We start from the raw sequence: 21,615 nt of genomic DNA, 5'->3' as shown, positions 1-21,615 counted from the left end.
AGAAGAAAAAAAAATACTCTAAAACAAATACAAGGTGTTGGAAAAAATATTAATTTTTATTTACTAGTATTGTTTGGACTTAGCTTTATTTGGCTAGAAAATTGTCTAACCCAAAGCTTACAGTAGATGTCAAACTCACCTCAGAGAAGCTCTAGGGAAGATAGATGGCTGGAGAGGAAATGGAACGTATGCAAGAAAAGCTTAGATTTCATTCAGGTCTTGTTTTGAGTCTGGGTTCTCAAATTTTGAATATTTGTACTTACTTGCTGATATACATTTCAAACTTCTTTATTTCCTATGTAGCATTAATCAGGGAAATGTCCTTATGCCCTTGTCTAAACTCTATATAATGTAACCTCAGGAAGGAGCCTCATGTTCGTTTGACTCTCTCCTTTGCCAAATGACCTAATAATATTCTTTCTAAAGTTATTTCATGTCTTGGGGCCTGTTTTTGAATAATAAAGCAAAAACTTAAAAAAAAAAAAGCAATAGAGCATGGATACAAGTTCTACCGGAATTTCCAGAAGAAATGAACTAAAAATTAAAAAAGAATAGTTAAAAATTATTTTATAGAGGAAAGAATTGAAAAATAAATGAGCCCTATGGTAGAAAGACTTGGAAAGCAAATGAAGAACTTAGCAAAGAGATATAAAACTTTATCCAAACAAGACTCCTTGAAAATTAGAATAGATAAAACATTAGTAAATAGCAGCATGAGAAGAATAAATATTAAATCAAAGTCAAAGGATTGAAAAAAATAGAATAAAACATAAGATATCTCATATAAAAAACAACTAACCTGGAAAACTGATCAAGGAGAGATGATTTAAGAACTCTTGGATTACTTAAAAGCCATGATCAAAAAAGGCATATCAAATTCCAAAAAATCTTGAAAGAAAACTGCTCAGCTCTATAGGAAACAGAGAACAAAATGAAAAATAGAATTCACCAGTCTCTTATTGAAAGAAACCCCCAAGATGAAAATTTTCAGTAATACTGCTGTGGTATAGGCTCTGGGAACCCTCCTGAACTTTCCTCGAATCTTCCCACTTGATCTGGGATTTGCCTGAGGCCATAAGCCTTCCATTAACCCTAGGCCCAAATCTCTGTCACTCTTAACCTAGCCTAGGCCTCCATTGTCTGGCTACTTCCCATCACTGATCCTATCAAAATATCTATGCCCAAATCTGTTACCCTTAAACTAGCCTAGCCCTCCCTTGTCTATTATCTCCAGGTAGCCTTCAGCTATTTCCTACCCATAATCCCATTCCTGGAGTCTGACCTAGTAACCCCAGTCCCATCAAGATTCTCCTTGGACTCCTCCTCAAGACCCTCCCTAAACCCCTCCTCTGATTACTCCAGAACCACCCCTAGGTCCCTCCCATAGTCTTTATGTATGTAAGATCCATCTTGCCTCCATGAAGGTGCTCAGATTCAATCTAGGTTAGAGTCCATCCAGCCTGCTTGTCAATACAAGTATTAGTTCAGGCTCCTTAAAAGTCTACCCAATATGGTGAATCTTTAATAAACTTTGTTTTTCTCTTTGGCTGAAAGAAGGTTTGGGTTGAATTCATTTGGGCAGGACCCAGCATGTCAGTATTTTGGGGTCCTGAGCACTGTTAAACCTCAACAATACCAGAGACAAAATCCAAAGCTTCCAGGTCAAAGACAAAATTCTGCAGGCATCCAGAAAATAAGAATTCAGGTATCACACAGTCACACAAGATTTAGTAGTCACCAATATAAAGAAGTGGAGAGTTTGGAATATAACATTCCCAAAGGCAAAAGATACCAAGAATGTCTAAGTCAAATTCTTTGCTTTGAACTAAGAATAACTTACTTGGCAAAACTGAGAAAGAAGAGGAATGGAAGTAGATTGCTTCTAGGATAGATCACTGGTGTTGAATACATTCCTTTTTGGTACCACCCACTTTTACTTTTTAGGAGTTGGGAAGCAAAGGGGGAAAAAATAAGAGAATAGGATGGAAGAAGATATACAATGTAGTAACTATGAATGTGGAATAAAATGGAAGAGGGTTGCAGACAAGATTAGAAAGCAGAACTCAACAATTTTTCAAGAAACATGCTTGAAGCATAAAGATTCACCAAGTGAAAATAAAAAGCAAAATCTTACACTTCAGCTGAAATGAAAAGGCCATGATAGAAATCATGATTTCAGACAAGGCAATAATAAAATATTGTCAATTAAAAGAGAAAAAGAAACTATGTTATGCTGAAAGGTGTCATAGATAGTGAATTAATAACAATACTAAGCATGTATACACTGGATGGCATAGAATCCAAATACTTAAAAAGATAAATGAGTTATAGAGAGAAATAGAAAGTAAAACTATAATAGAGGAGGACCTCAATGAACACCTTTCAGAGGTAGATAAGTCTAACCAAAAATTATTGTTTTTGTTTGTCCTTCATGCTCAAAGGAACCCAAACTAACATCATGAGTGATACTGTTTGACTTGTGTGTACATTGGATTTAAATGAGGCAGAGTTGAGCAAAGTCATCAGCCTCACTCTCTCTTCTAGAGCTATTGAAGCCCAGTGGCAAGACAAAAGTCAAGGTGAGTGGTAACAGCTCTGGATGCAGTGAATGACCTTGGTATCTTCATGTCTGACCAAGCTCTAAGCACTCCGAAGCATTTACTTCTGCTGCCTTCATGGCCTGCTGGAACAAAATCTCACATCAGACTAGTTTACCTGGAAAGTCTTCACATGCTTGGAATAGATACCCTTTTGCCTCATTGACAGGTTTGAGGCCCATCAGTTACCCTTAACCTGATCTTAACCCTTAATCTGCCCAGATAGTTTACTGGGGTGTGGCTGCTGCATATGCAACAGCTTCTTGGAGCCACAAGGAGTTAAGGATTTGAATAGAAGTTCAGATAAGTTAGATGTGATAGAACTTTGGTTATTATTGAAGGATAATAGAAAAGAATATGCTTATTTTTTAGCTATATAATGCACCTTTACCAAAACTGACCACATATTAGGGCATTAAAAACCTAAAAAAATGCAGGAAAACAAAAATTTTAAACATGTCTATTCCTGAACACAATGCAATAAAAAATTCAATAAAGGCCCACAGATGAAAAGATTAAAAATTAATTGGAAACTAAATAGTTTAGCCCTAAAGAATTTGTGGGAACAAGTCATATCAATAATTTCATTAAATAAAATTTCATTGAAGATAATTATTACAATGAAATAAGCTACCAAAAATTTTGAGATACAGCTAAGACATTCCTCAAGAAAATATTTTCATCAAGAAAAAAAGAGAAAGAACAGATCAACAATTTAGGTATGCACCTGAAAAAAAAAAGGCCCCCAAACCAACAAATTTTTAAAAACCCAATTAAATATCAAAACAGAAATCCTGGGAATCAAAGGAGAGGATAACAAAATTGAAGGCAAAAAATTAGTTGTATTAATACATAAAATTAGGATACACTTTTAAAAAATAGTTAAGACTTTTTGATGGCAAGCAAAGTGAGACTTTTTGTTGTCTTTTGTTTTGGAGTGCTTCTCAGCACTAAGGCAATCAAGTGCCTTTGTTTGAGTCTTACCTTTGTTTGAAGAAAAGCCCATACCCTATCCTAGTTAGTTCACAAGAGGTGTGAAGACCTCAAGAGGAGTGGAGCCCTTGGGCCCTGAAAAAGGGTATAATATACTCTGAGGGTAGCCTAAGCTCTCAGAATTGCCAGAGGAGAGGTTTTGCTTGTGGGCTTACTCATTAGAAGTGTTAAGGAGCCCCCCCCCCCCCCCCCCCCGGCTTTGAAAAACAGATGTTGGTGCCTCTCTCTCTGGTAACTATGTATGTATAGCTTTGGTCAGACAGCTAGAAGCCTGTCTGTTGATTTGTGTTATGTGATCTGTTTATGTTTCCTCTGTTTGTAATTTCTATTTGTATTTGCTCAGAAGTTCAGGGTGCTGACTTTTTTCCCTGAACTAAAGGAATGATATATGTATGTTTAACTAAAGTAAGATTGTAAACCCTTTAAAATTGCTTTCCTTAGAAAAACAGGTCAAAGAACCTGTGCTAGCAGCCCTCCTGTGTGCTTTTGTTGTTGGTCTTACACAGCCACAGTAGCTCCAAGTAACACTGTTGTTGCATCCATTAAAAAGATTACTTTTTTAGAAAAAAAATTAAATCAGTAAAAAAATTGAAAATGAGAATTCACAACAAATGAATAAAAGAAATTATTATAGCCAATTCTGCCTAATTATATACCATATAAACCTGTCAATCTAAATGAAATAGATGAACTATTAAACTTTTCTCCAAGTTTTCCTTTATAAAGGGCAGGAATTGGACTTCCAGCTTACTTCACTTTGCATCTGTAGGTCTGTCTGGTTCCAACTCCATGGAACAAAGATACCCTCTATTGGTCCTCTACCCCCACTTTCCAGCTTCTTTTTGTGAGTCATCTTCCCCCATTAAATTATAAGCTCCTTGGGGGAAGGCACTGTCTTTCTTTTTCTCATGCTACCAGCACTTACCATAATGCCTGGCACATAACAGGTGTCTAATACATGTTTACTGAATTGAGTATTTACTGAAATATAAAATGCTCAATTAATAGAAAAATATATAGAAAATTCAAATAACACAATCTCAGAAAAAGATTTGAACAAGCCACAAATGAGCTTGGGGGGTGGGGTGGGGTGGGACAGAGGGAACCTAGGATCAGATGAATTTAAATAACATTCTAACAAGTATTCAACAAACAATTAACTCTAACATTATATGCACTATTTGAGAAATTAGGAAGAGAATTCCTTCTATGATACAAATATGATTTTGATCCCTAAACTAGGAATAGTCAAAACAGAGAAAGAACATTATATACTACTATCCCTAGTGGACATTGACTCAAAATTTTTGATTAGCAAGGAGAGTCCAGCAATATAAAACAAAGATTACACTATGGCCAGGTGGGATTTATACTAAGAATGCAGGGTTGGTTCACTTTTAGACAAATTATTAATTTCACAGGCCACATTAATAACAAGAGCAACACAAATTATGTGATTATATTGAGACAAATCAAAAGCTTTTGCCAAAATACAATGTGCATTCCTGTTAAAAAACACCAGAAAACATAGGAGTAAATAGACTTTTCTTTAACATGGTAAAGCCTATTGCAAAGCAAGAGAGAGCATTATATGTAATGGGAATAAATGAAAGGCCTTTCCAATAAGATCTGTAGTTAATCAAGGATATCTATGTGTAAAATATTTCAAAGCTGTTTTAATCTACATTTCTCTAATCAATAATGATTTAGAGCATTTTATATGACTATAAATTATTTTGATTTCTTCATTGGAAAATGGCCCATTCATATCTTATGTCCATTTATCAATTGAGGAATGACTCATCTTCTTATAGATTTGACAAAGTTCTTTATATACTTTAGATATGAGAACTTTAATCAGCTGTCTATAAAATTTTCCCCCCAATATCAATTGTGGAATGACTAAACAAGTTGTGGCATATGATTGTGATGGAATACTACTGTACTATAAGAAATTATGAGCTCAATGATTTTAGAAAAATATGGAAAGACTTGCATGAAATAATGAAAAGCAAAATGAGCAGAAACAAGAGAATACTGTATACAGTAACAGCAATGTTGTTTTAAGAATGACTTTGAGCAAATAAGTTATTTTTTCTATCATAAATACCCATATTAACTATAAAGGATGTATGAAGAAAGATACTATCTGCATCCAGAGAAAGAACAGATAAATAGGAGTATGTATAAAATAATTTAATACACACACACATACACACACACACACACACACCTATTTGCATCTAATGGTAGCCATCTCTAGGATGGGGGGAAGGAAAAAAGAATTATATGATAGTTTTGTTGTTTATTTGAAAAGAATAGCAAGTTGTGCATAGTAGATTTGCAGTTTCATGTACAATCATCTTTTTTATTGTACTATGTTATGGAAATGCTCATTTTATTCCATAAATTAAAAAAAAACTTTACTATTTGATATAGTGCTAGGAATGCTAGCTATTGCAATAAGACAGCAACAAATGAATTAAAAATCATAGCCAAAGAGGAAACAAAATGACAAGTTATAGTAGAAGATGTGATTGTTTACTTAGAGAATCAGAGAGAGCCAATTAAAATTAGATGACATAATAATTTCAGCAAAAAGTAGTAGGATATGAAATAAATCCATATAATGTTTAGCATTTTATGTGTTACCAAGAAAATTCAACAGGAAAAAATAGAAAATGAAATTCCATTTAAAAACTAAGGTACAAAATACTTGGGAATCTATTTGTAGAGACATGCACAAGAACTACATTAATATTCTACAAAACACTCTACACAAATCCAAACCTAAACAATTGGAGAAATATTAATTGCTCATGAGTAAGCAATGCCATTATAATAAAAATGAAATGGCAATACTACCTAAATTAATTTACTTATTCAGTGCTGTACCTATCAAAGAATTACATAATAAAGCCAGAAAAATAATAAAATTAACCTGGAGAAACAAAAATTAAAGAATCTTAAGGGAAATAAGGGAAAAAAAAGTAGAAAAAAGGGGGCCTAGCAGTGCCATATCTCAAACCGTATTACAAAGCAATAATTTTTAAAGTGATTTGATACTTGTAAAAAATGAAGAGGTCAGCAATACATGGAAGTATACCACCATGGTAGTCTTGTGCTTGATAAAACCAAAGACCCCAGATGTTGGGATAAGAACTCAAAACTGTTGGAAAATCTAGAAAGCAGTCTAGCAGAAAAGTAAGTAAAGACTAAAAACTGACACTGTGTATCAAGATAAACTTTAAATGGATATATAGTTTAGTCATAAGGAGTTACACATTAAACAAATTCGAGGAGCAAAGATGAAATTATCTTTCAGATCTACAGATAGGAGAAGAGTTCATGACCAAAAAGGACAGAGGGGATCACAGAAGATAAAATTGAAAATTTTGATTACATAAAATTAAAAAGCTTTTGCACAAACAAAACCAATTCAACTAAAATTAGAAGGAACAGCAGTAACTGAAGAAAAATTCCTTGCCCAGGTTTCTGTTATCAAGGTCTAATTTCCAAGCTTTATAAGAATTGATTCACATTTGTAAGAATAAGATCCAATTCTTGAATTGATAAATAGCCAAAGGATATGAACAGACAGCTGTCAGAAGAAGAAATCTAAGTTATTAGTAGCTATATAAAATGCTCAAAATCACCAATAATTAGAAAAATAAAAATTAATAAATCTCTACCTTTTACCCATCAGATTGGCAAAGTTACGAAAAATGAAAAGTGACAAATATTGGAGGAGGTCTAGGGAAAATAGCCTTTAATCTAGTAGTGGTTGAGCTATCAATTGTTCTAGCCATCCTGGGAAGCAATTTGGAGTTATGTCCACAAGGTTACCAAACCTACCCTTTGACCCAGAAATATTATTACTTGGCCTATGCCCTAAGGAAATTGCAGAAAGAGGACAAGAACCCATATGTACAATAATATTTTTATCATCTTTTTTTGTAGTAGCAAAGAATTGGAAACTATAGGATGGCTCTGTCAACTGAGGAATGGCTGAACAAATTATGATCTATGAACATAATGGAATATCATTGTAATTTAAGAAATTATGAAAGGGACAATTTCAAAGATATCTGAGAAAGCTTCTATGAACTGTTGCAGAGTGAAGTGAGCAGAACTATGAGAAAAAATTATACAATAATGACAATACTGTAAAGATAAACAACTTTCAAAGACTCAAGAATGCTGATCAATATAATAAGTCACGATTCCAGATCACTAATGATGGAATATGCTACTCCTCCTGACAGAGAAATGATGGAGTTGATGCAGATTGACACATATTCTTGGAAATTTGTTTTGCTTCAAAATGCCTATTTGGTAAAAGGGTTTTCTTTTTCTTTGAGGGGGAGGTGGGAGGAAGAGAATATGATGTTTGGTTAATTGAAAAAGATAATATTATACTGAAAAAGATTGTGGCTCAATATCCTACTTTGTTGCTGTCTTTTTGAATCCTCACTTTATCAGGGTGTTATCTACCCTTTCTTAGCAATTTTCATGAGTTGAAATTTATTCTTATGTAGGTAGGTGTAAAATATGTCAAACTGGTTTTGATGAAGTTTGAAGTTAATAAACCTTTTTTTTTTCTAAAGGACCTAACATTGCAGGTGCTATAGCAGCCCTGCTCCTCCCAAACAATTCATCTGTATTTATAGACCTTCTTTTCATGACACACTCTGCCTATCACCTCGTTTCGGCCAGTCTTGTCCAATAAATAACCAATCCATTCCTACTCTCTGGCTCCCTGAAAACCCTTGTAGAAGTGCCAGTACAGGAGCATCACAATGCAATATCCCATATCCCATAGGAAGGTTCCACTAGCAGCACTCTGATCCTCCCATCAAAAATTGACAGAAGGAGGTTTAGTTAGCCATGGTAAAAGAAGAATATTCAGAGGAGTGAAGGGGTCTTCCTCCAGGAAACAACATGGATTCAGCTAAGCATAGTTCTCATCACTGTTGGTTCTCTTGCTAGTTTGGTGTGAAGCCTGGGAGAAGAGCTTCATATCCTTTTATCCTGGCTGATCTGTACTCAAGTAACCCTGAAAATTATGTAATGGCCTGAGCCAATTAAATCTCAAGGACAGTTTCCTTCTCCTACCACACATGCTCAGAATTTATTCAAGGGAAACACTGGTGGGAAGTGGGAAGGAGCCAGGGCCTGTTAGTGAGAGGAGGAGACAGAAGCTGTAGGTTAAATATGGGGAAGCATAGCTGTTGGTATATACCTGGGTCATAAACTGACCCCAACTTGAGGACAGCGCTTTCAAATTTAAAAGATTTATTTGATTATCATGCTTTAAAGTAAATGTATTGCTAAATATTGTATGGTCATCTGTCTCCATCTTTGACCTCATATCTCTTCCATTAAAGGGTAGGACTTTGTTTCTTGAAGTGTGATTCCTAGGAGAGCTGAAACCTGAACCCAGCTGCTGAAAGCTTTATTTAATCTCTTATGCATACAAATTCAATTTGTTTCTTGGAATCAGTCCTTTCCTTTGAGGTCAGTGGTTTTATTAAAAAAAAAGTTTAATTTTTTTCTTTCTTTCTCTGCTGTGTCATTCAAAAAATTTGGTATATTCTTCAAAAACATATCTATGAGTGATATGCCAAGCCCACTTTTTTATACTTAAGGCTTCCCGAGAGAAGTGTCATGTTTTGAATGCATTTATCCTTCTAGCCCAGCTCCTGTGGTCTTTTTGTTCTCTCCAAATTATGGTAACTGTATGGGGCAATTATTGCATCTAAGCCTTGAACCAGTTATTAGTGTAACACAAGTAATATAACCAACGCAAGAAGCCCAAGACTTACCTCAATCACCTATTTTACAACTCAACTAGAATATACTTTAATTGACAAAATAAAAATTCATCTCTGAGATTTAAAAGTTAGCTTTCCACATACATAACACAATTATTGGGATGATTATTTATGAGGCATAGTGAGAATTTAAGTAATGGGCAACAACATCTGCAAAATATAAAACAATTGAGAAAACAGGATTAGAAACAATAGTGATGTTTGCCAACTGAGAAAGAATATATTTTGTTGTTTAATTATAGTGCTATTGAAGCATTTTGGATGCCTTGGGGATCTTGGTGGAGGTAAGGTTGTTACATATGTTGTAGGAAGGGGCAAAGAGTGCTAGTTTTGGAGACAATAAAGGCATCAAATCAAATCAGATGATGAGGAGGATCTCTCTTTTTCTTTACCTTTTCTTTTTTTCTTTCATTCCCTCTTTGAGTGTTAACCCAATGTGATACAGTAATAAAAAAAAGGCACTGACCTTGGAGTTAGGAGAAACCTAGGTTCACATTCTACCTCTAATGCTGTGTGACTATCATTTTTTTTAATTCTTTTTTTTTTGGAGGGGGGAAGGCAGGGCAACTGGGGTTAAGTGACTTACCCAAGGTCACACATCTAGTAAGAGTGTCAAGTGTCTGAGGCCAGATTTGAACTCAGGTCCTCCTGAGTCCAGGGCCGTGCTCTACTCACTGCATCACCTAGCTGCCCCTCTGTGTGACTATTGTTGAGTCACAATCATTCTGAATCTCAGTTTCCTCTAATTTAAAATGGGCATAAAGATACCTAGAGTACCTATCTCACAGAGTTGTGAGTATCAAATAAATAATGCCTATAAAGTGTTTTGCAAATAGTAAAACAATTAGCGAACTATTTTTTTGGCCTATCCTCCCCTTTCACAAGTCTACGTCAATTGTTCTTACCCATTCTCTCTGAGAATAATTCTAATAGCAAACTGAAGAAGAGGGGTAGAAGAAAGGTCTCTCAACCTTAGTTTCACACAGTACATTCATTCATACAGAGCTGAAAAGATAGATTTTCTGTCTTTGTGTGTTTTAATATACACATTTAATTTCATGTCCAAAACATCTTACTCATTGATTACAATTTGTTACACATAGGAAAAGAAGTTTTATATGAATGATTTAAGCAAGTCTAATCAACTAACGTCATCTCAATTCCTGATAATTATTTTTTAATTTTTGGGGGGGATTAAATATGATTTTCTCTGCCAAATTCATCAATGATTTGGCTTCCTTGAACAAGCAATGACTTTCTCCCTTCCTAATAAAGTTTTGTTATCTACAAAAATATATAACAATATTCCTTAAAGAGAAAGATAAAAAGATTTGTAGTTATCTTTAAAATTTTGATTGATTTGGTTTTTATAACTTGGATAAGCGTAAGTTTATTGAGAAGTCACTGAACATTCTACTAGATCTTTTGGGGGCAAAGAGTGAAATGGAGGTTATAGACAGTTTCTAGACTAGAGTTTTGTTGGAAATGCAGAGCAAACCACAATCCATGTTCACAGAGTCATCTAGACTTTTCTACCTAAATATGAATGATTCATACCAAACTTCCAGTTAGTCGAATATACTAAATCATTGCCCTCAAGCTGTTCCTAAACCAGTCCTCATCCATCTTCTACTTGGTCTATTAATTTTTTTAATCATTATTTTGATCTAGTCTTTGAAGGAAGTAAAGAATATAGAGTCAGAAAGACCTAAGATGTGTTAATATTCTCCCTATATGGAGACACACATATGTGGCATTATTCTGAGTAGAACACCATGATGTCTTTTGTCAATTAATTTATTCTCTTTATCCCCTTCTCTTTAATCTATTCACTCAGTTATTTAAGCACATTTTTGTTTGTTTTGTTGCTATTTTTAAAAAGAGTCATTTCTTAATATTGTACTAGGTAAGGAAACAATGTGGGTCCTGAGATCCATGTTAAAAATAACCTCAGATCAAAGTTTCTTCCATCCAAAGTTGATTAAAAATGAAAGATGGCAAAAAGAGGTTTTCATAAACACCTCTCCATTTGTTTCACAGCTTTTTTTAAAAATCATGGATGAAATATGTTGGCAATGTATCATAGTAATAAGAAATGACTAAGAAAAGTTAGCAACAAAGAAAAAATAACTTTTCTCTAGTCATTATTCATAATTTCATGAAATATAGTTTAGTTTTTCCATGTAATACTAAACCATGGACATGTATGATACATTGCCAATGTATTTCATCCATGATTTTAAAAAAATGGAAGGGGGTGTAGAGGTTGATAAATGTGGATTAGGAATTAGGAAGGTCATCTGCTGTTCTCCTAAATATCATTTGTTATAAGTTTTAAAAAGTGTTATTTCACCCATAAGGGGCAAGAAGCTTAAGTGGTAGACAAGCATGTGGTAACCAAAAACGTATTTTAGAGAATGATGAGTTAGATGTGGAGAAATTTTCATTTGGCATTACTTCTATAATTCACATATTTAACTGGGTGGGGATTATGAATTTTAAAAATTCTGAAAGAATTTAATTTTATTATGACTTGAATTAATTTCCATTCAATGTTACTTTTCTTTTCAAAACTAATAGCACATATTCAAGATTCATATTTGTAACAACAATGATGCTAACAGCTGTTGTGGGGGTGAAAGACCAATAATACCAGCACACAGAAGGGCTGCTAGCACAGGTTCTTTGATCTGTTTTTCTAAGGAAAGCAACTTTAAGGGGTTAACAATCTCAGTTTAATTAAACATATACATATCATTCACTTAGTTCAGGGGAAAAAGTCAGCACCCTGAACTGCAGAGCAAATACAAACAGAAATTACAAACAGAGAAAATATGAACAGAGCAAATAATACAAGTCAACAGACAGGCTGTCAGACAGCTGTCTGACCAAAGCTGTACATACATACCTACCAGAGAGAAGCATGAACATCTAGGTTTTCAAAGCTGGGGGGCTCCTTAATGGCTACCCAGAGTCTCCACACCAACACCCTTCCAATGAATGAACCCCAAACAAATTGCTAACCTCAGAGTATATATACACTTCTTCAGGGTCAGAGTGCTTCCCACCTCTTGAGGGTTTCACACCTCTTGAGGGTTTCACACTTCTCATGACCTAACTAGGAAAGGGTGTGGGCCTTCTACAAACAAAGGCAAGACTCAATCAAAGGCACGTGATTGCCTTAGTGCTGAGAAGCACTCCAAAACAAAAGACAACAAAAAGTTCCACTTTGCTTGCTATTACAATATTAAAAGGCCTCAAGTCCTTAATGTTCTTTTCTCTCCAGATAATCCAACTGCTTCTCCCCCACACCATTACAAAGGAACTTTGCAAAAGAAAGAATGGTATAGCGAAAAGAGCACCGAATTTGGAGTTGGAGGACCTGGGTTTGAATTCTGACTTTGCTACTTACTACTTGACCTCAGGTAAGCCACTTAACCTCTCCTTGGCTTGAGTTTCCTCATCTGTAATATTAGAGTTGGGCTACATGGACTGGATGACCCCTAAAACTCTACATAAGTGATTCTATGATAATACTCAAATATCTCCTTAAATTTTACATCCATTGGGAGATGAAGCAAAATGGCAAACTATAATATAGTCGTTATACTATTAAAGAGAATTTTGATTGTTTTATATTGGATCTTAAGAAATATCTTAAGGAAGGTTTTAAAGGAGAGGAAGCATCAGCCTTCCTTCACAAATACAAATGAACCATTTTCTTCTTTAATATGAGTTGGTATGTGCTATGTGAGCTCACCATAAGAGTGGGGATAGCTTTCACAGAAGTAGAACCTTAAATTAGTAATAAAAGCACAGAGAAAGGAGAAGGCAATAGTAAGTAAAGACAGAAAAGAACAGGTGGTATGTGGGGTCTGTGGCCTATAAGTGATAGCCAACTAAAATTGGATAAATATTTGCTTTGGCATTTCAATATCAACAGAATTATTCCAATAAAGCTGTATAAATTATCTATTACTTTGTGTTTTAATTATATTGTCAATTCTGGTAGCATTAGGGGATTCTGGTCTATGAGGAAATGGTTTTTTATCTGTATGGGTGGATGTAGCTATCATTAAAATGAGTCACAGATGTGGGTAATTTGAGTTTAGTATCTTTCAGAGGAAACTATGTCTGTTTAGCATTTATTATTTGTATCCTGTTTATGTGCCAAATAAACTACTCTGATTATTGTGTAATTTATCGAAGCCAACCACTGCTGGATCATTGTGGTTGGTGTCAGCTCTTGGGGAGAGGTAATTTTTAAAACTGGAATAGGCCTCTGCATATCATTTGCTACATTCATTTCCTCTCTTGGCTCCTCTCCTTCCCCTTACTCAGTCCATTCAGATTAGAATCTGTCCTAATTTCTGTGACCTCCCAAATTGGGGATACCATATTCTCTTTTCAACATCCTATTCTTTTGAAAACATCTCCATTCATGCTGGTATTAATGAAACACATTTCAGTCTTTCAGAGAAATGTCTCTAGGCTTCATAATTCCAGATAAATTGCAGCCAAATCAGCATTTCACATTTAAGGTCACAGAACACCTAGGTTTGTTGAGCTCACAATGCTAGATTAGCCAGACATAATTTCACATTTCTCAAAACTCAATATAGATTAACTCAGAGATAATATGCCTCTATACCCCCTTCTCAACTTCTACAGTGATTCCCTTTGCTCATGTCTGTCAGGTCTTTTCACCTGACCTTTCTCTACTACCAATCAATTCTTTTTTTAATGTGCATCTCACAAATGTCTGAATAATATTCTTAATCTTCCCTTGCTCTTCTAATAATATCACTCTTTGACTCAGATACCTTGTTCAGTGTCTCTTTATTTCTTGCTGAATAAACTATGGACTTTTGATCCTGGCATTCAAAGTCTGGCACAATCTGGTTCTAACTTACCTTTCCATACCTACCTCTTGTTACTGCCCTTTATGCATGCTGTGTTCCAGCCAAACTTGACTATTTTCTCATTTAAGTGGTGCTATTAAGCATGGACCTGGGATTGGGAAGACCAGAGTTCAATTCTTGCTTCAGACATTTACTAGTTGTGTGACCTTGGGCAAGTCATTTAAGGTTGATGTGCCTCAATTTTCTTATTTTCTCATTTCCAAAATAAGGATAATAATTGATTTTATCTTCTGGGATTATTATGAAGATAAAATGAGGTGATATTTATAAAATGTTTGGCAAATCTTAAAGTGCTAAATAACTGTTAGCTATAATAATCATTTATTATTATTGTTATTAATTAGTATTTTTGTGTTGTCTTCTCCCAGTTCTAAGTCTTCCCTCCCATTTTCCCTCATCTCTGGAATGGACTCCTTTCCAGACCCATCACCATTTATCTACTCCTCACACAGCACCCTCCCCCCCCCACCAGGTCTGACTCAGGTATCATTTATTCATTGAAGCCTGAAACTACTTGAAATAGAGCTCTGAAAAAACAAGTTTTGATAAAGCCCATTGGGATTGAAATGGAGCTGTCGGAGCATGACTTAAACCCAAATCACTCTGGCTCTCACTGATTGGCCAATAATAGGGTTCAGCCCAAGCCTCATTTGGTCATTGTTTGGGTTTTGATGGTTCAGAGTGAGTGTAAATAGCAATTATTCCAGTTCTGGTGAGAAACCCCCAGGGTCTTCCCCTCCCAGCTTGATTTTTTTTTGAGTAGGCAAACATCTTTTGCCCTATTTCTTACCTAGTCTTAAATCACTGAATGGGTGTTGCCTCAGACAAACTGAGACCTGGAAAAGACCTTAGCTTAAAAAGGCCAAGGTCTCCCACTGCATCTGGGCCAAATGCGGTTGTCCTGACCTATGTCTTGCCATTGGATTCAATTGACCCTTGAGGAGAGAGTGAGGCTGATGGCTTTGCGCAGCCTACAAGTTGAGACATCCACTTCCTAGAGAACAAAGGATGAACGACAATGATAGGCCTTCCCTAAAATTTTCCCCCTGCCCATTGAAAGTTCTCTCTCAATCCTCAAATTTTTCATACTGATATTTGAAACTCTCCTTTGCACTTATCTCAACCTCTTTCATATAATAGTTGTTTGTGTGCATTTCTTTTCTTCTCTATTAAACTGTAAGCTCTGACCACAATCATGGATGCAGTACATTTTTTCTATGGGGACAGAAAGGTAGAAACTGTTACTAATAGCTCTGATAAGGGGGCCAATCTATCTCCCTCTTCAAGGCTGCCTGTAGCCAGGTTACGAAACCATTGCTAGCCCAGGCTGCTAGGCTGATTTTTCTATGTTAGCTCTCAACTCAGCTGAGCTCAACTGAACTTTATTAGGAAGGGGAAGTCAAAAGATAGCCAGATGAGATTTCTTTGTGACAAAATATTACAACTGTGAGGAGGCTGTTTTTTCCCTCAAGGCTAACTCAAGTACTACCTCAAGTACAACTCAAGTACGAGGCCTTTCCTGATTCCTTCCATCTATTAATGCCTTTTCTCCCAAATCACCTTATATCTATTTTGTTTGTATGCACACATACACACACACACATATATGTGTATGTATATACACATACATGCAGATATAAATATATATATACACATACAATATATACACAATGCAATATATACACACAATTTGATACGTACAATATATATGTGTATACATACACATATATACACGTGTTGTATATATATCTATGTATATAGGAATACATAGATATATATATACCTACACCCATACCCATACCCACACCCACACCTATCTACCTATCTATCAATCTATCTATCTATCTACCTACCTACCTATTTTTTTTCTTCTCTGGCTAGACCGAGACTATAACTCTTCAAAGTCAAGGACTATTTTCATATTTTTCAAAAATTAAGTACTTAGCACAATTCATATAGTTGCTACAGTAGAACTTTACCAATGTTTGTTGAATAGAATAAATAGATGATATTTATATTTTGTTGAAAGTTTATTGAATACTTTATATACAAAATATCATTTAAGCCTCACAAAAACCTTGTGAGTTTGGTGCTATAGGTTTTATTATTCCCAATTTAAAGATGAGGAAATAGATGTTTATAGAGATTAAATCACTTGCCCAGGGTAACATAGCTAGTAAAATTTGGAGGCAGAATTTCAACCAACATCTGCTTCACACCCAGTCAAGCAGATGTGGGTTGAAAGTAAATAGTATAGTTATACCATACTATTTACTATACTATATACTATATATAGTATGATAGTGGTATGTGGTATATATAGCCTATGGTTGGTTGGTTGTTGTCCTTCTTTATTGAAGAGGACCAAAATGACATCACTATGATACCTAGAGTCAAGTTTCATTGCGTCAGACTGTGACTGATCAGATCAATAGGAGCTTGGAATGCTCTACCATAGGTTGGGCACAAATAGCCCATGTGAACATTTGGGGTGGATACTCTAAATTTGTGCATCCTGCATTTCCTTTGAGCTATTTGAATTCTGCTTTGCTCATTAAGCACAGCACCATCTCTGATGTGAGCATGCCATGCTGAATGGTCCTGTGCCAGTGTCTCCCATGTCACACAATCAATTCCAAAGTTCTTAGGAGAGACCTTGTGAGAGTGTCGTATCGCTTCTTCTGACTACCATGTGAGTGCTTGCCCTGTGTTAGTTCTCCATAAAATAGTCTTTTTGGCAAATATTTTTGCATTCAAACAATGTGGCTAGTCCATTGGAGTTAGACTCTCTGAAGCAGAGTTTGAATGCCTGGCAATTTAGTTCAAGTGAGGACCTCAGGTGATCTTTAGAATGTTCCTAAGACAATTCAAATGGAAGAGATTCAGTTTCCTGTCATGGTACTGGTATACTGTCCAGGTTTCACAGGCATACAACAATGAGGTCAGCACAGTGGCCCTGCAGACCTTCAGTTTGGTAGTCAATCTAATACCTCTTCTCTCCCACACTTTCCTTCAGATCCTCCCAGACATTGAGCTGGCTCTGGCAGTGTTTGTGGCAACCTCATTATCAACATGTCCATCCCCAGAAAGGACCCTACCAAGGTAAGTGAACTTATCCACAGCATTCAAAACTTCTCCATTTGCTGTAACTGATGGTTCTACATGTATAGTATATATAGTATAGCAGATAGAATACTGACTTTATGGTAGAGTCAGCACTCTATCTACTCTACCACACTGCCATTCATATCTGAATTAATGAAAGATGTTGAAATTTGGCTTGGGGAAATGGTACACCTACATAATAAATAAGTATAATGTGAGAGAAGTGATGAATTCCGTGAAAATAGTACAAATAAGTAAGTAAAAAATCATACATTTATTTTGTTAAATTCAGTTCAGTATTGTAGGATGTCAAAATCATTTTTTATCCTGGCTCTGTTACCTAATGTATTAGCTGTCCCTTCTAGATATGTGACATCTGCAAAGTTACTAAGCATTCTACTTATGCCCTTTTCCAATTCAAGTTCAGAGAAAGCAAAAAATGCTTTTATGATGAAGGAAGGCCTCATGGAAGAAGTAAAATTTGAGCTGGCTCTTTGAGGGTTTAAGTAATATTTCAGCGAGACGAGGTGGGAGGGGAGCACATTCCTAATGGAGATAGAAAGTAGTAGGAGCAAAAGGGCAGAGCTGGAAAAGGCAAGACATGTTCAAGTAAAATTAAACATTATAGTGCAGATGTAGTAGAGTACATATTTAAGGCACTAGTGGAAGGAAAGAATGAATGCAAATTGTAAAGGATCTTTCAAAGAAAAATAAGTAATAAATTATTTTCCTTCTCCCTCATACCATTTTTTACTCCATCCCGAGTAAATGATGTTTTTTTAAAGAGATAAATGATAGGGAGTAAAAAAGAATCATACAATTTTAAATCTGTTCTAGGACCCAACAAATAAGTCCCTGAGCTGGTTCACAAAAAGTGTTTTGAATCAATTTTAGGACTTGTTAAGTAATGGCCTTAATTACTTGAGGGAAATCAGCCCAATCTCTTAGTAAGCTATGCTGGTGTTAAGGTAACAGAAGAAGATTTGAGATAAGGAGAATGGAAAAATTACGTGCGAAGAAAATATATAAAATGTTTCCCTGTAATGTTTCTCTTAACTCTTGAGGACTCAGATGACTGAGTTAGTGAAATATGCTTCTGTATGATAACAACCATGTTCATCCAGAAGAAAAACATTTTAAAATACTTAGCATTTATAAATTGATCGAATGGTTGTTTCACAAATATTCATAATTTTTTAACTCTAAAAAATCCCATAATTTTTTAAAACTACAAATACTCTAGCAGCGCTTCTTAAACTGTGGGTTGCAACCCCATATGGGGTTCTGACCCACAGTTTAAGAAGTGCTGAAGGGGTTGCAAGTGGAAGTAGTTTAAGAAGCCCTGCTCTAGAGAAGGGCCAGAATGAATGAATCAGATTAGAAAGACTATGTGATTAGGAGAATAGATCCAGAGAAAAAAGAAGACTGCATGGGAGAGCTTTAATTGAGGGAAAAAAACTTTTAGAGAAAATAGGAATAGCTGTCCTTGTCTTTAATGTTTAATGGTTAAAGATGGTGCACCTTGAACTATCAGTGTTGGACCTGAAATGAAAGTGAGGAAGGAACAAAGGGATGACATGACATAAGCTGACCTCAAACAAAAAGCTAATATTGCTACTGGTTTGGATTAAGCCTTCAGTCTACTAAAGCTTCTACATCTTTTCCAAACAAATTTCCAGCAGCAGCAGCAGCAGCAGCAGCAGCAGCATCATCATCATCATCATCATCATCATCATCATCATCATCATCATCATCATCATCTCTCTCTCTCTCTCTCTCTCTCTCTCTCTCTCTCTCTCTCTCCTGCATTGTGTGCTTGTGAAGTTCATTTTTTGAGTTAACATACAAAACTGTACATTTATCCCCATGAAATTTTATTTTGTTCAATTTAGTTCAGTGTTTGTAGGTTGTCAATATCTTTTTCAATCGCGTCTCTGTTATCATTAGCTGTCCCTTCCATTTTACAACAAGGGGAGAAATTTTGAATGCTATGCATAAATTCGCTTACTTTGGCAGTATACTTTCCAGGGATGTACACCTAGATGATGAGGTTGACACATATATTACCAGAGCTAGCTCAGCGTTTGGGAGTCTCTGAAGGAAAACGTGGGAGATAAGAGGTATTAGACTACCAAATTGAAGGTCTACAGAGCCATTGTGCTGACCTCATTGTTGTATTCCTATGAAACCTGGACAGTATACCAGTGCCATGCCATGAAAGTGAATCTCTTCCATTTGAATTGCATTAAGAAGATTCTGAAGATCACCCGGCAATAACAGGTACCAGACATTGAGTTCCTTTCTCAAATAGTTAGTTGCAGAGTGCAATTCCAATGGCTTGGTCATGTTGTTCAAATGCCAAATGTATGTTTGCCTAAAAGACTATTTTACAGAGAGCTCACACAAACCATAGAGGTCAGAAGTGCTACAAGGACAGCCTCAAGGTTTCTCTGAAGAACTTTGGAATCAATTGTGAGGCATGGGAGACATTGGCACAGGACCACTCAGCACGGTGTGTTTGCATGAAAGAAGGTGCTGTGATCTAGGAGCAAAGCAGAATTGCAGTAGCTCAAAAGAAACATGAGATGCCCAAATTTAGACACTTCCACTCCAAATGTTCATATGGATGACTTGTGTCTGACCTGTGGTAGAGCCTTCTGAGCTTGTATTGGTCTGACCAGCCAGAGTTGCACGCACTGTACCTTGACCCCAACATAGTGATGCCCTTTTGGTCCTCTTCAAGAATGAAGGACAACAGCTATTGTCCCTTCTAGACGTGTGACATCTACAAAATTACCAAGCATGCCATTTATGACCTTTTCCAAGGCATTGATAAAAAATGTTAAAAAAGCAAAGAACCACAGATTTTGGAGGTACACTGTGAGATACCTATTTCCAAGACAATAATGAATTATTAATGATTACTGTCTGTATAGTAAACCTAATTCTGAATCCAACTAACTATTCTATCATCTATCTTTCAACTTTCCATTTTTCCATGTGTATAGCATGAGGGTATTGGCTAAATTCTTCATGAAAATCTAGGCTAGAGGTATCTAACATGTGGCCTAAAGTACAACCAAGTGCTGCCTGAACCAGATCAAAATGCAACTGGGAAATATTTAACAAAACAAATAGAAATACAACAAAACATGGGTAATCTTATTTTTAAAAACTAAGTTCATACATAGCCCACAGGAATTCTTATGTATAGTTGAGTGGCCTACATTCCTACTTGAGTTTGGCAAACGCTTAGTCCTCTCCTTACTTTCTTGAAAGGTTCAACTAATATTGAGGTTTAGCACTCCTGTTTCTTTAATTATAGGACAATCTCCTACTTTTGTACTTATCCTTTGAATTTCCTAGGATGCGTTGGCCCCAGATCAGGAATGCTCATTGGGAAAATAAGGACTCTAATTGCTACAAGACTGAGAGGGTTCATGGCTCAGATTGATTTTATCTGAAAGGATATAGGGAAAATAGACATGAGATGTATAGTAAGTGTTGAACATAGTAAGTGTTTTAAAATGTTATTAAATTAAATTTTATCTAGGCCTTGGAAAACAAGTAGCATTTTAATAGATATAGAGGAAGTCTCTCCTGGTGGAGGAAATGGCATTGAACAAAGGCAGGAAGATAAGAAGGTAAGTCATGTTTAGTGAATATTGGGTAGACCGCTGTGAACAGTATGGGTTGACAAAATTATCTACAGGGATTTGTGACCATAAGGAAGCAAATAGAGAACAAGAGCTGTATCAGAGACCAGAAATGGTACTTCTGGAGGTGGAGCAAAGATGGTAGAGTAGAGGAAGCACTCATCTGAGCTCTTCCAACATAGCCCTCAAAACAACTTTAAAATAATGCCTCAAATCAAATTTTTTAGTGACAGCTAACAAAAGGTCAGATTGAAATATTCTGACCTAAGTCAACTTAGGAGATAGGAAAGAGAAATCTGTGATTTGAGGGTGGATGCTGGCCTAGAGCCCATATAGATAAAACATCAGTGAAGGGACTAGGTGGTGGGTGACAGTATCAATAGCAGCTTGGAGCTCTCAAGCTAGAGATGGTAAGGGGACCTGGCAACTGGTCAGAAAGAGATTACAGAGGACTCCTGTGCTAGCACTGGATGCAAGACCATTTGGCAACTCCATTGCCTATACTCAC

The 21,615-nt window shown here is 35.8% G+C and overlaps 1 pseudogene; it reads left to right on the top strand.

The window, feature by feature from the left end:
* LOC118837570 overlaps window positions 1-21,615 on the top strand; it is a 133,392-nt pseudogene that overhangs the window by 20,120 nt on the left and 91,657 nt on the right.

Source organism: Trichosurus vulpecula, chromosome 1 (assembly GCF_011100635.1).
Source record: "Trichosurus vulpecula isolate mTriVul1 chromosome 1, mTriVul1.pri, whole genome shotgun sequence".
NCBI lineage: Eukaryota > Metazoa > Chordata > Mammalia > Diprotodontia > Phalangeridae > Trichosurus > Trichosurus vulpecula.
This window is presented reverse-complemented; position numbering and strand designations above follow the sequence as displayed.